Source organism: Canis lupus, chromosome 18 (assembly GCF_048164855.1).
Source record: "Canis lupus baileyi chromosome 18, mCanLup2.hap1, whole genome shotgun sequence".
Classification (NCBI taxonomy): Eukaryota; Metazoa; Chordata; class Mammalia; order Carnivora; family Canidae; genus Canis; species Canis lupus.
Window position 1 is genome coordinate 49,828,429 of NC_132855.1, and position 16,444 is coordinate 49,844,872.

Consider the following 16,444-nt stretch of genomic DNA (forward strand, 5'->3'; position numbering starts at 1 on the left):
AAGTGTCTCCCCACAGATTGCTTATGAGTTCCAAGGGGAAAATAGTATCTATCCAGGGGAGAAACAAAGTAACACCTTGATCAGGAGATCAAAATTAATATTACCAATGAAGGGTACCTCCATATATGACATCTTGAGAAGGATACTATTATCAGTAGTGGCACACAGATTCCTGCCAGACATGCATAACCTGAGTCTAATTATGAGGAAACACCAGACAAACCTAAAATGAGAAACATTCTCTTAAGAAAAAAGGGAGAAATTTAGGAAGAAGAAAAATCTGGCCTATATTCATTAAAAAATCTCAGTGTCAAAAAGAACAGAGAAAGACTGAAGAAGGCAGATTAAAGAAGACTAGAAACATGACAACTAAATGCAATCTGTGAGCCTTGACTAAGAGGGAAAAAAATCGTTACAAAGTTTATTATTGGAACAGCTGACAAATTTGGATCATTAAAAGTATAGTATCAGTATTAAATTTCTTGAATTTGATAACTGCACTAAAGATTACAGAAGACAGGGCAGCCCAGGTGGCTCAGCGGTTTAGCACCGCCTTCGGCCCAGGTGGTGGTCCTGGAGACCAGGGATTGAGTCCCATATCAGGCACTCTGTATGGAGCCTGCTTCTCCCTCTACCTGTGTCTCTACCTCTCTCTCTATCTGTGTCTCTCATGAATAAATAAATGAAATTTTTAAAAAAAGATTACAGAAGACAATATATTTGTTCTTAGGAGATATACATTGAAGTATTAAGATATAAAATGTCAATGTATATATAATCTACTCTCAATGGTTTAGAATAAATTATATACAGACATGTGTTTGTGTGTGTGTGTGTGTATGTGTGTGTGTGTATGGAGAGAGAGAGAAAATAATCATTTAAAAAGGTTAAAAGAAAAGAACCACTGCATTCTACTGTAATGTATTTTGTAAGTGAAGAAATTCATTTCCTCTTGACAAGGTTCCTTGCCTAATACCAGAAAGGTTATGTGCTGGACAGGGAATATGAGCATTTCGATCATTAAAATTTAGGAATTTTTTTGCTCATTTAGATCAGTTTTGAAATTAGTTTTTGTCAGTCAATTCGCCTGAGCTCCATCAGTGTGGGTTTCTTCTTATGCAAAGGCAGAAAGCTAAACCCTGTATCGTGGTGAATTTATCCATGTGCTGACCCTTGAAGGCTCTGGAAAATTGGCCAAATAGCTGTTCCTGCATACATCCCCAGTTGCCATTATATTATCTTCTGTCAAGTGTCCCAATATCATCATGAGATTGTATAATAGTTTATAATTTAAATAACATCTTCACATAGGTCATCTCCTTGACATTGACAAATCCTGCAAAGAAAATAAAACATGTATATCTCCATCTTATACATTTGTAAACTGAGAGGCAGAAACCCTGAGTTGGCTAACTTAGTTGCATAGAATTCAAATAAAATTCTTTTAAGTAAGCATTTATTTGGTTACCTTATACATAATGCTTTCTCATTACACAACATCATTTATGTTTAACATGATGATTCAGGAGCAGTTAAGATCATGTAATAAAGAAGGGTTAAATTGCACCTCCTATTATAGTTGAAAAGCAAACTAATGTATTTTAAATGATGCTTTAAGATCAAAGATGAATCTCTGCTTAACTATGCATTAATTAGAAAATATTCATAAACATATTGCTAGAATACTGACTTCATAGAATTTTTGCTTGACTAGGGATGCATTTTGATATTTCCTTAATTTCTCAGAGCTCACACTGTTTAAATGGGAGGCAGCATGGAAGGGAGCCTATGGTACTCTGGGTATTATAGCATGCCATGTCTCTAAACAGCCTGATTACTTATGGAGAAGACAAGTGATCTTCTATATCCTCAGTCTACAAATTATTAATATTAAAAGACTGAACTAGATAATTTCATGGTTTTTTTTTTTTCAGGTACAACATTCTCCAACCAAACAGACAGACATTTTGAACTCTGATTATGGTTCTCTTGACAATCTGGGATTTCACTTAAATGATAACAAAACATGTTTTATTAAATTACCTAGTGGTAGACTGTGTCAATATTCTAGACATAGCAAAAGGTTGCTTATTTGTTTATTTATTTACTTTAGAAAAAGAAACCATATGGAGAAAGAGAATTGTGAAACTATAATAAAAACACAAGTTGGCCTACGATTTTAAAAAGTAGGCAAAAAAAGAAGCTTTCAAATAATGCCACTTAAAAGGTTAAAGTCTCTTGTAAAAGTACATTTGGTTCATTACTACATATTGAAAATAAATTATTTAAAATAACTAGGAGAGAAGAAATTTCCAGGCAATTGTCTCCACACTGAACTTACTTTATACTGCATTAAAATTATGAGGACCTAGAAAGATGTCCCAAAAGAAGTTTTACAGTTTCCACTGAAATGCTAAAACCAGCATATGAATTCGTGAACCAGGAAACCTTGAGAAAATAGAGAAGCAAATCTAAAGGAAAAACATTAAGAAATCTGAATCTTTTTATAATTCCTTGGCACATTAGCTCACAAAAAACCCACTCAGGCTTATTGTCTGCAACAGACATCGTATGCAATAATATTTTTGCAACGAAAGAATATTAAACCTGTTTCTCAAGTCACTAAGCATACTTCTGCTTTAAAACCACAGTGATTCCCAAAGCACACATAGACATTTTGTTGTACTTTGTTTCCTACCATTAACCGCTTTGCCACTATTTTATCCTAAAGAAGAAGGAAGTGATATAGAGACTGTAGTTCCCAACAAATGAAAGAGTAGGGTCATCTTCCTCATTCATCTTCTTTATCCTTCAGCCAATGTTAGCTATGTGTCAGACACTGCTATATATATATATATATATATATATATATATATACACACACACATATATATCCTAATTTGATCTTCACAATGTCCCTAAGTCCTGAGTATAATCATTAACCCCATTTTACATTTAATATATGAGTGGGAAAGGTTTCTGATGGGGTTATGGTTCTAGGAGGTGAAAAGTGGAAGAGAAGATGGGGGATGGCAGATGCCATAGGAGGATGGGTGCCTTTTCTCCTTTAGCAAGAGGGAAGAAAAGAGAATGTGTACTGATGTGGTGAGTCACTGAGGTTCAATAGGAATCGAGGCAGTTTGTCTCTGATTACTTCAATTTCTTTGGTTTCCTCATTTGTAAAATTGGAAAAAGTAAATCCTACAACTAGTATAAGGTTATTTTGAGGATAAAGGGACATTATATTTTTAAAAAACACTTAAGATGTCTGGCATGGATTAAGGATCAAAATTTATAATAGCTATTATTACTGTTATACATTGATGTATATTGTACATTGGTAGATAAATATAGCTATATATATAGTATTATTACATATAATACTATTACTATTATTGCTATTACTATTATCATATCTAAGCTAGCAGCTAAACTATATTTGATATCTATCTAGTAGGCATCTATTGAAAGCCACTTGGCATTGTACCTGAAACCAAGGTAACATTGTGTCAACTATACTGAAATTTTAAAAAAATTTTAAGCCACTTGAGGGACACCAGGGTGGTTCAGCGGTTGAGCCCCTCCTTTCAGCTCAGGGCGTGAGCCCGGGTTCCGGTATCAAGTCTCACATCGGGCTCTTTGCAGGGAGCCTGCTTCTCCCTCTGCCTCTGTCTCTGCCTTTCTCTATGTGTCTCTCATGAATAAATAAAATATTTAAAAAAATTTAAGCCACTTGGAATAAATTTTAACAAAAGAAATGGAAAAAAAGTCACTTGGAATGAATAAACCAAATTTATTATGACAGAAACATCTTTAGAGAATAATCAGAAGAACCATACCTATGAATCCTGAAAATGAAGTTTTAAAAAAAGAAGCCAATTCCTATCAGTGTCAATCTCAAGAAACCAGGAAATTATATGCACTCAAGTCCTAATGAAAATAGAGCTACATTATATTTTTTTCTCTTTGAATTCCAAAGTAACTATTGGAATGGACTTGCTGAGCATTTGGACATACATGTTTCTTCAAAAGGATAGCTTCAAAGAAAAAAAATTCTGACAATATTTCATGTTGGTGTATTTGATTTCATATATTTATAATTAATTAATGTTGTTATCACTTCTTTTTTGTTGTTGAACATTCAAGATTCATTTGGCATGCACAAACATGAAAGCCTTTGCCCTAGAGGCATCTGATGTAAGCTGACCCCCTATGATCCTCAGTCCCATCTACTGCACAGGCTTCCTTTCTGTGTTTTTCTTTGTTTCTGTGTCCAAATAGGATATCTTCATGGCACTTTTCACAAGGAGCCAAATGTGTCCCCTTTTCTCTGTACAAGACAGAGTACTGAATTTCAATGAGATAGCTTTATCATTCAATTTGTTGCTCCATTGTCCCAAGTAGTAGTTTATAAAATATTTCAGTTACACACTTAATTGCCATCTGGAAATTCCTCCATTATCCTCAGTTTAAATGTCACATAAAAAAAATAAATGTCACATAAATATATTAATTGTTTACTTGGGTAGCAAATTATACTTTAGAGACAGGTCTAAAAAAATAACCCATAAAACCATATTTTAATTTCATGAGTATATTTGCATTTTGTGGTCTTGCACTTTACTCCCTCAGAGCCATGCTCAGCCAACTTGAAAATAGCTGAGGACATAAATATTATGAAATATGATTTTTAATTAGCATTTATTAATTGGAATTGAAGTGTGTCCATATTCCTCTACTCCTCTTTGCCTCTGGCAAAATTATGAGATTCATGCTTGCAGAAATTATGAGATTCATGCTTGCTGTGTTTTTTACTCAGGGTACTTTTCCTACTCTCCATCCTATTTCATAGGGTGCAACATAGATTCCACAAGAAAAGAAAAATCTAGTCTTCAAATCTTTCTTAACACATCTTTTCATTGGTTTGTTTGTTGAAACCATAGCTCATTCCCCATAATGCAGAGAATCTCTAAAATATAGCCAATAGCTATAACATTAAGGAAAAATTTCTCAAGATAGTTTTATCTTAAGTCCTAAGAAAGCAAGCCTCGCATTCCAGCGGTGGGGTCCATCATGGACTAAAGATTTTGAAAGTTGTGTGTCCTATCTCCTGCCTCCTTCTGTGTACCTTTCTTCCCCAGCATCCCTTAGGTAAAACTCTCTCACTTGAAAGGCATGGAGTTATCACACAACCTACTTCAAAACCTGCCTGAATCAAGAGATATCCACTAGTTTACATTTATACTCTTTCCCTAAAAACACATACATCACAGAGTAGAATTACCAAACAAAACAGAGTAATTGTCATTCTGTGAGCTGCAATCATGATTATGATTAACATAATTATAATTAATCAGACCAGCTTTACCTGTTGCTAGATTTATGGGCCTTACTCAGTTGTGGTTCCTAGCTATACTCCTGTCTCTTCCCTCACTCCTGTATCATCTCCAGCTTGGTAATGGGGTCTTTGGAGATCTTCTTTCTTTTGCCAGGTCTGGAACTAGAACCAAAAATCTAAAAACAGATCTGAAGGATAGTGATATGCTTGGTGACTCTTGAATACTAGACATTATTTTGCTCCACTTTTCTGACTGGAAACAAGAACTGGACATACATGGAGGCCTGACTCCCAAGGCTATACTTCTATAGCTAGCTTCTGCTGCTGGGTCAGTTACATTGACCTTGGCATTCATGTTTCACTCCAGGCATCATATAGTGTCCTTTCTTTCATGCTTTACAAACCTAGTCTTAGCTACAATGCAGGTGAAGCAGCTACAGGAAGTGTTCCATGGAGCTTGGAAGAAAACCTTAATTTCTTCTCCCATATAAACTACCATTATTTGGTCTATTACCTCAAAATGAACCAAACAATGAGACCATTATACATGCATGTGAGTTATATAAATTTGAGACACAGAAAACATTTTGTTAGTTAGGATTATAAGTTTTTAACTTTTTTATGAGAAGGGTGAAACTTTATAATTATAATTTATAGCCAGTTATTATGATTAAATTGATAACGCTTAGTTATTATTGCTGCCATTATCATCTTCACCATCAGTATTTTGTAAACAGGATGAAATTGAATTGGAAAGGACTATTTCTCTCATGATTACCAAAAGATAAATGAACACAGAAAAATAAGAGGAAATATGTTCAACTACCAAATTGAAAATTTTAAGCCTCATTTCTAGGGAAAAATGTTTTCTTTAACTATATTCTGATATGCAGATCACAGTTTAAGAATGTCATTTGAGGGACATTTTGCTTTGATATCTTTTTTAAGTAGAAGGTCATCATTATAAGAGGCTCCTGGCAGAGGCATAAAATTATGACTCTTATTTTGTTTTCAAACAATTGTATAAAGATGTTGCGGTAAACTACCCTGCCGTTTTCAAACTGAGGTTTTAAAAGCCTACTCAAAACATGAGGTGTTTTTCTCCCATTTTCCCAGTGCATAGTGATTTCCTCCTCAATGCTGCTTTATCAGTTTTGCCCCAGCAAAAGCCTTTTGAACAACTTCCCAAGAGTCAAAGGCAGAAGGATTATCTACTCTGACACCTTCAAATTTGCACCTAAGAAGGAATTTGCCTATGGGATGTCAAAGATATTTACAGGAAGATCCTGACATTCCTGACAGCTAGTGAAGGAAGATAATTTGGACTAATAGAATCTTACTGGGGTCTGGTATGGTTTGGATACATCAATTTAATGAAAGTTTGCAAGAGCCAATGTCGCATTCCCACAGCTAGCCCTTTTGTAGAAGTCTTTCTCCATCTGTGCAAAATGAGTTGTTCACTCCAGTTCCAGACTTGATGGACAAATATCAAGACTTTAGGAACTGCCATTTAATTTATAGTTAAATAATAGCCTGTAGAACCAAGTTAGTAGACATGTTAAAAGTTTATGAGTCTATAGTGTCTGACCTCCTTCATAAAACCAGTAAAAAGTTTTCAGGGATAGGAGGTATGGAAGTCCAACTAGTCTATATACTTAAGAAAAAAAAGCTTTACTATTAATATTTAAAGTAATGTGTGTAGAAAACAGAATTAATTAAATAAAGTATATCTGGTGATTAGTACAGTATCTAATACAAATAGACACTGCATAAATGCTAACTATAAAAAACAAAAACAAAAAACCCACACACCGTAAAAACACAGGATGGGGCAAGATAATTAGCATTTCTAAAAAGATCTTATTTATTTATTCGAGAGAGAGAAAGAGCGAGCAGAGTAGAAGGGGAGAGAGAGAATCTCTAACAGGCTCTATGACCAACACAGAGCCCAAAGTAGAGCTGGATCTCATGACCCTGAGATCATGACCTGAGCTGAAATCAAGAGTCTTATACTTAACTGACTGAGCCCCTCAGGCATCCCCACCATAATTTTGTTTTTAATAATCAATCTGTACTGTTTCCCTTTTATAGACTCCAATCTATAATCAGCTAAGGGAGCTGTATTAACTAATCCAAACAGGGATTGAAATCAGATCTGCATTAACAGATCTAATATAAAGGGAATAAAAAAATCCAGATATACAAAACAAATGAACAAAGTAAAAAAGAGACAAACAAAAAAAACCAGAATCTTCAACAGAGGACAAACTGGTGGTCACTAGAGGGGAATGGGGGGAGGGCGGAGATGGATATAATAGGTGATGAGGATTTAAAGAGTACACTTATTGTGATGAGCACTAATACATAGAACTGTTTGAATCACTATATTGTAGACCTGAATCTAATATAACACTGTATGTTAACAAGATTGGAATAAAAATAAATAAATGTATACGTGAGTAAGTAGGTTGGTAGGTAAGTAGATAGGTAAAATAAATGAATGACTGCCAAGGATTCAGGGCAAGACAAAAAAAGAATTCCAGACATCAAAGAATCTAAATATTTTCTTAAAGGGAAGATGGAATCCTATCCCTCTGAGTTGAATAGGAGAAAACTAGATACACTTATATAAATAAACAAGGCCTTAAAGAAGGAATCTGATGAAATTCCATTTAATAAAGGAAGAAGAACACTTTCGTATGACTCAGTGAATGTAAACTGCTACCAGGTAAGGCTATTGCTTTTTTAACTGCTCTCCTAAGGGGCTAACAATGTAAGGAATGACTTTCCAGTGGCCTTAGAAGCAAGAAATCATGGGAAGTAATGAATGACCTCAGTGGGAGAAACTAATTTCTCCCCGGTCATTCATTGTGACTACAATTGTCTTGGAAGGTGACAGGATGACTTCCTTATTTCTCACATATGCAGTACTAAATAGAAGATATTAAAGTCAAACAGGCTCAAATATCCATAATGGCTTAGGTACTTTATCTCCTAATAGGAAATTCAAGATATTTTCAGCTAACAGATAAATCCTAGAGAAGGATTATTTAAATTATTGATTTTTTTTTCTCCTGATGTTTTTAAAGGAAGGTTTACTCAGTGAATTTAATGAACTGGGAGTTACATTTACCCCTACAAATTCTATTATTTTAATTATTAAAACTAGTTGCTTTCTCTGTACTGTTGCAAGTGTCTAAGTGTCATTGCACTCTTTATTTCAAGTAAGAATTTTGGAATTCAGTGTAAAAAATATGCAAATATAAGAAGCCAAAGTTTTTAGTGGTCTCAGTTAAACTTTGCATATTGCTTTTTACACTGACAGCTAAAATTGCAACAGTTAATTGTGGGCAGATCAAGCTAACTGCTCAACATAATAAAATGGCAAGTGATCATTTAATACCCTCATTTTAATAATAAGAAATAATTGTTTGTGTAATAAGAAGACACACCATAGTAGTAGGCCTATAAATCATCTTGCTACCTGAAAGAAACACTATATATGAAACAGATCGTGAATGTTGAGTTACAGTCAAATTGATCTCTTCATGTCACAGGGAGAATAATCTCATGATATCTAAGAATTACTGAAGCATTACTTTGTTCCTAGTACTCTTCTACCCTCTTCAAAATAACTTGCTTCATCTCACAGTACTCTATTATTAACAACTTAAGTTTAAGGAAAAAAGTCACAGAGAAATAAAGTAACTTACTCAAGGTCACACGGCCAGGAAGTTATTAACTTCCAAGATTTAAAGCCAAGATTTTTTTTTAAAGATTTTATTTATTTATTCATGACACAGAGAGAGATGCAGAGACAGAGGGAGAAGCAGGGTCCTCATAGGAGCCTGATGCGGGGACTTGATCCCCAGACCTGGGATCACACCCTGAGCGAAAGGCAGATGTTCAACCGCTGAACCACCCAGACATCCCTAAGCCAAGATTTAAAACTAGATTTTTTGAATCTGGAGACCATAATTTTCATTCCTTCCTTCCTTCCTCCATCCATCCATACATACATTTATGTATTCATACATGTATATAGGTCTTTATATTGCATTACAATTTATATACAGTGAAATGCACAGGTATTAAGTGTATAGTTAAGTATTAAAAACTGTGTACACTTGGGCAACCACCTGCTCAGTCAAGGAATATTTCCATCACCCCAGAAATTCCTTTGTATCCATTTTTAATAATTTCCATACTACCACATTACCACCAAAGGCAATTACTATTCTAATTTCTAATACCATAGATTAATCTTGCCTGTTTGTAGTCTTCATATAAATGGAATATTATAATAATATGTCCTATTTGCTTCTGGCTTCTGTCACTCAACATAAAGTCCATCAGATCTTCCATGTAATACTTCCTTTTTTCTTTGTATTACTGAGTAGTAAATATTCCATTGTATGGTTATACCTCAATTTGTTTATCCATTTGCTTGTTTCTTTTTATTGCTAAGCAGCAGTCCATTATGTGGTTATAGTTCAATTTGCTTGGTGATGGACATATGGGTAGTTTTCAGATGTTGAGTGTTATAAATAAATAATTTTCACATTTCTTTACACATTAATTGTGCATTAACATTCTTGCACTGTTCTTTTTTTGGACATATTTTCTTATAAGTTGAGTAAATTTTTCCATTTGGAGTCAAATTATAAGACATTATCAAGCTATTGTCCAAAGCAGCAGTCCCTTCCACTCCCTGCAGCAGTGTGCATAAGTTACAGTTGCTTCCCATTCTCAATAACATCTGGTACAGCAGAGACTGCGCTCTTGCAAAATGATTCTGCTGAAAACACGGAATGAGATTATATATGAACATAAAAAATTATACAAGGAATAATTATCTGCCAAAAATAGCTGTGGCCACCTAAGCTTTGCTAAATAACTCATTTCCAATCTTTGACATCTATTGATTAGTCAAACACAAATTAATTTCTTATCCTCATCTATCTTAAACATTTCTAGACAGGGGTGCCTGGGTGGCTCAGTTGATTAAGCATCCAACCCCTGATTTGGCTCAGGTCATGATCTCAGTGTCATAAGATGAAGCCCCACATTGGGCTATGTGCTTGGTGTGGAGTCTGCTTCAGCTTTGCTCTCTTCTTGTCCCTCTACCTCCCCCTCCCCCCCCCCCGCTCACGTGCATGCTTTTGCTCTCTCGCTCTTTCTCAAAAAATAATTCTAGACAAAGAATAGAAAAAGAAGAATACTTATGACCAAGTTATGGAGCACAATTTAGAATCTACCTCAAAACTACTGACTTGAAGCAGCATTTCAAAAGCAGTATTTCTACCTCATCACTTTTTGTATAATGATAAAGCTCAAATCAACTGAGGATTAGAAAACTCTATTAAATACCAGCATAGATAATCAACCAATATAGCATAAAGATATAGGAGGTAAAATACACATTTGAAAACTTTTGCCTCAGAGGGAGACTCTGTATAAATACTGATTATACAAGCAGTTTGGCTAATCATACATTTGACATAAGATAAAACTATGGGTGTTTGGACGTCCATGGGCTTTTGGTCATAGATAATATAAATGTAATTATTTCAAACTAGAGTTTGCTTTGAATACACCTAAATAAATGTGGCTAAAACATACATTGTTGTAATTCTTTCATAAAGGAAATGACTTATAAATGAAATTTTTTCCTAAAGTCAACCAACTCTACTCTGTAAGAATGATACATAGATTAATATAAATGGTTTTCTAATTATGTCAAAAAAAAACCTTTAAAAAACCACTATGAATTTTCTTTCCAAGCCTCAAAAAAATATCATTCAATCTGGCAGCTAAAATTTTGAAATCAGTTTGCAAAAGGCACTTCACTAGCAGTTAATAATCAGTGACAGACTCTTTGAAGCTTCCTAACATCAGTAATAAAAGGTTTTTTCTCTTAATTGACCATATTATAACATCTTCCTTTTTATAGAAAATAGTAACATTTTAGTGATCTTGTTAAAAATGTTTCTATGTTACACATATCAAAACTTTCTTAAGAGATTAATAAGTTTTAATGTATTATATATACTTTTCCTGTCATTTACTGCAAACTCTCCAGAGTACCAAGGGAATACAAATAATAGACAGTTTCCTATAACTTCTTATTTCCTAGCATATGCAATTCATATGGGTTATACGAATGATTTTTAAAATTTTTAGCATTTATTAATAGTGTTTTAACAATCAACAGTTTAATTAGCAAAATGGTGTTTCTAACCAACCAAAGAAGTAAGCTTATTTTAAATATCTGACTTGCCTTTTAAATACGAAAACCTTATTATATTTTCAGTATCCTGGGGCATTCACTGCACCAGCCTGACCCGATGGACCTTCTTAATTAGCCCCCAAAGGTTACAACGATTGAATCTACAACTGCTTACTCAGATGGAACTCCCATTCATCATCTTTCTCATTTTCTCTCAACTGTTTATGTTCTCCTGTGGCCTCATTGACATTTATGGTTATAGTTAGCATATATCATGGCATATGAATTCAGAAAACTTTTCTTTTTAGAATGATCTCCATTTCTATCCCATATATGTTTGTGTGAATGAAATACTATGACAAGTTGTTGGCACAGACATTAACCTACCTTTGTATTACCTTTCAGTTAGGTTAGCCATCCTTAGAGAGTGTAGGTGCTAAGTGGTTGTAGTATATTTTTATTTAATTGATGAAGGTTCCTTCAAGATATCCCATGTTGAGGAATAAGGGAGGATTTAAAAAAATACAAGGCCTACACAATTTTCATCCATCTTTCCCATACTAAAAATTTTACTTTTTTTATTTTTTAGTACACTGAAATAGGTGAGAATTTCATTGTTTGCTTGCTTGCTTTCCTAGAGACAAGGAAATAGGACTGCAAGGTATTGCTTTAGTCATCTTTGACAAAAGACCGACTGAATCTAGCACCCTGTTTACACAGGGTATAACTAGTAGTTAATTGTTCAAATAAACCACCTGAAGGTCTCTGTAAAAATGTTTATGAAGGTTATCCTTAATGATTCTGATTCTGAATAACTGAAATGAGACCCAAGAATCTGCATTCTTAATAGTCCCCCAGCTGATTTTCACCAGTATGGTTCACAACTATATTTGAAAATACTGGTTTTATGTGTGGTACTGTCCTCTTTAACAAGATAGAGTATCCACATGAGTTAACTGGATATTGATAGACACAAGTGGTTGGCTTTGAGAGGTTACTATGATGTCCAGGATATCATTCTGGGTTCTTCTAAACCTCTATTTCTGATTCACTTACCCTTTGCCATGCCAAAAATGCACCCTAATTTGTGTCTTAAGTAGGGGAGGTTAAGTGGTACATGTCTCAGGACGTATGCTAAGTGATGAGGTTAGGAAATAGACAAAAGGAAATACTCATTTTGTGATAAAAGAGTGGTACTGACAATTGGTGGATACATAGATATATTAGGTTTGGGGGAGAGGCAATAAAGATGAAAGAAAAAAGGAAACACCCCCACCTGGACTGGTCTGAATAGACTAGGCAGGGAGTATAACCAAGGGGGGTCCAGTAGCTGGGACTCCTCAAACTGGGTTGCTGATCTGCACAGGTAAACAGAAAAATGCCATACAAAAGGAGTAGGCTTATGATCACAGTTAGCATTTGACCACAATCTGATTTCTCCCAGACCTCACTTAATTTTCAGATCCTATGCTACAAAACTATATAAAATGTCATACCTTAAAAAAATATCATACCTTTAAAAAATACAGTGGTAAATCCTTAAAATGACCCTTTGGCCTCCTACCTTAGTCTGTCACCACCATCCCCTTGATTTTCTTACTCCCAAGTTAATGCACCTGCCATCCAATTAACACTTCATTTAACTATACACCTGAGGCCTTTGCTTCAGAACTCTATTTTGAAACAATTAGCCCTCTACTGAATAGGGTAGTATGTTTATAATTAGGTGGAAAACACAAAGAACAGTGTGATTAAGTCTTCATGAAAACCCTTAATGCAAGTGGGGGTCACAATAAAGAGAAACTAATGATGTTAGGATAAAGACAACTTTCTTTTAAACTGTGGGGTATATCAGTGCATAGTATTACTTACATTACTTATATTACCTTTGTCGACTCATGGCCGTGAATTTCCTTATATATTACAATCTCTCAAGTATGAAGACCTGTAACATTGTTTGAATTATCATATATTTTGGTCAAATGAAAACGTGTAAATAGTTGTACCTTTAAATTCCAATTCCACCTTGAGACAATTGGGATTATTTGTGACAAAAATACAGTAGTTTTTTTTATAAATCTGAGTGATTTTTACATACAAATATGAATTTAATTTTACATACAAATATGAATTTAATTTCCTCTGTAAATTTGTAAAATCTAATAAAAACCATGTCTGTATTTTCACACCTATGTGGAATGTTTTTAATTCTATATTTTTATCATATTAGGGCTATCTAGAGCAGTATTTCTCAAACTTGAATGTGCATGAAAATTGCCTGGGGCATGTCTGTAAAAAGCAGAATCAGATTTACCAGGCATGGAATGGACTTTAATTTTGCATTCTAAAAAAGCTCATGTTGCTGGTTCAAGGGCCTGCTATGTAGCAAGGTTCTGTCTGGAACACATCTCCTAAATAGCCAAAATAAGTTTTCATTGAATATTCTTTTCTATTTCAAATGTTATGTTTATGAATTATCACTGGAACACAATTGAGACTACATTTCATAGCAGAAACAAATACATTCTACTCCTTTGAAAGTTCCCTCAACTTTATGACATGGTATCTTCAATTGACTTCAATTTTTTCTGGTACTCAATATGAAAAGGCTTATTTCTCTTGCTATTTTAGATGAGATGTTTAATTAATATTCATTAAGGAAATACAAATAACTTGACCACTCATTCTCTCAATCTCAATCTGGAATCATCTCAATAGTAAAAACTCATAAGAGGGCAGCCCCGGTGGTGCAGCGGTTTAGCGCCATCTGCAGCCAAGGGCGTGATCCTGGAGACCCGGAATCGAGTCCCACATCAGGCTCCCTGCATGGTGCCTGCTTCTCCCTCTGCCTGTGTCTCTGCCTCTCTCTCTAGCTGTGTCTCTGCCTCTCACTCTAGCTGTGTCTCTATGAATAAATAAATTAAAAAAAAACTAAAAAAACAAAACTCATAAGATATTTATTAGATCATTAAAGTAGTAGAAATGAGTGAGGATAGGTCCTTTTTATACCCTTACATTTGCTAGTAGTCAGCATACAAATATCTTTTCTAGAGAAGCAGCAGCTCAAATGAGCTAATCTGTAAAGGGTAAGACACCTAACTTTGTTAACTGCCTGATATGGAAAATGAATAGCAAGAGAGAGAGAAGAGAAAAACAATTCACATGTGGTCATAAAAAAAAGCAGGGAGAGAAAAGACAAGAGGAAGAATAAACAAGAGAAGCCAAAAGTGAGAGCAAGTAAAACATGGAGGGTTACTGACCCCATAGGGCCCACATAGATGTTCATGGAGGAGGCAGAGGAATGAAAAACTTAGTTCACTTTCTCCATTCTGAGAAATAAAAAACCAAAGGAGGAAAAAAATGTTTTCTTCAGTGATCAGGAGAGTTTAGGAGCAGAGTTTAAATTTGGTTTGGAAGTGAAACAGAGCATCTGGGGGGAAAAAAAAAAAAAAAAGAGGCTGCCTTCAGTTGGAGAGAGGCATGATTTCAGCGAATGGCAGAGGCTTCCCACCTGGAGAGCCTAAGTAGGAAGGACCCTGTGCTGGTCATCTTTGGGCCATGTGCACTCTATATCAGTGTGCCATCACTTAATTCATTCCTGGAAAATCTTATCACCAATAAGGAGTAGACTTATTTGGTATCACCACGACATTTTTGGTATCACCCAGTCCAGCTCTTCCAGTTTGTAATGCAGTGGATTCGTTCCTGCCAAAGGCTAGGGGACTGGTTTAAGGTCAGATTTTAGGCAGAGCTGATTCTGAAACCAAGTTCTTAGACTCTTAGTCCTTGCTTGTATCACAAGAACAAAATGCACCAAACTGTGCTCCCCTTGGGCATAAGATGAAGGCAGAGGAAGGATTAAGAAGAGAAAAACACATATGCGGAAAACCCCTCAAGCTCCTCCTACTCTCCCTGCCACATACTGTGTTTTAATAAGGGACCAGACAAGATAGCCTGACATGGCATGTCACCTCAGTGTGGCCTAACAAGTGCTTACAAAAAAAAACTGTAATTAAAGAAATGGATATACAACAATTAAGATGAGCTTCTATTATCTTCTATAATCCTTTTTCCCCCTGATCCCAGATTCTAAACCATTTTACATACTTCCAAAAGTAAGATGTGAATTTGTATATATAAATGAGCTTTGCTATCATCAGAGGTAAAATTTTCCTTTACAAAGACGTCTTTCATTGTATGGCCAACGTTTTTGACAATAAATATATGTATTTCATTTCACAAAACATTCTGACCTTCAGAATGTTGTAAGTGCAACTTAATATATGTGTAACTTATGAGAGTTCTAATCAATTCAAAGAGCAAAGCCTTGTTTCAATGTGCTATAAGACATTGTGTCTTAATAAGGGGCATATTTGTTGGTTCCAATATTTGCTTCCTCCAAACAATAAAAAGCTATATTTATTTTTAACATAATTATAATGGAAAGGCTAAATTACAAATGAGGAAAATTTGAGGCAAAAATTTCCCCCAAAAGACAAAAGTAATTATTCTACCAATAGCAATTTATTAAAAGCATATAAATTCAGATATTAAACTCCAAAGTACATTGTAGGCTGCATTTTTTATTCAACTTATGAATTTACTGACTAAGCTTAAGGAAACTACCAACTTTAGGACTGTGCGTTGTGGGGCACATGGGTGGTTCAGTGGTTGAGCATCTGCCTTTGGCTCAGGTTGTGATCTCAGGATCCTGGGATTGAGTCCTGCATCAGAATCCTTGCAGGGAGCCTGCTTCTCCCTCTGCCTATCTCTCTCTCTCTCTCTCTCTCTCTGTGTCTCTCATGAATAAATAAAATTAAAAAAGAAAACTGCTGTTGTTTAACCTATTCAGGGTTTAAGAGTCAAGTTGTAGTTAG

The 16,444-nt window shown here is 34.9% G+C and overlaps 1 long non-coding RNA gene across 11 annotated transcripts in view; it reads right to left on the bottom strand.

Moving 5' to 3' along the window:
* Positions 1-16,444, bottom strand: part of LOC140609182 (uncharacterized) — a 337,556-nt gene that overhangs the window by 300,058 nt on the left and 21,054 nt on the right. Inside the window, exon 4 of one of the 11 annotated variants that reach the window (XR_012011122.1) lies at positions 921-1,336. The exons of 9 other annotated variants lie outside the window; for them this stretch is intronic. This is a non-coding gene — a long non-coding RNA (uncharacterized lncRNA). Of the gene's footprint in view, positions 1-920; positions 1,337-10,118; positions 10,137-16,444 lie in introns of those variants that run through there. One more of the 11 variants, XR_012011124.1, reaches the window with a different exon arrangement.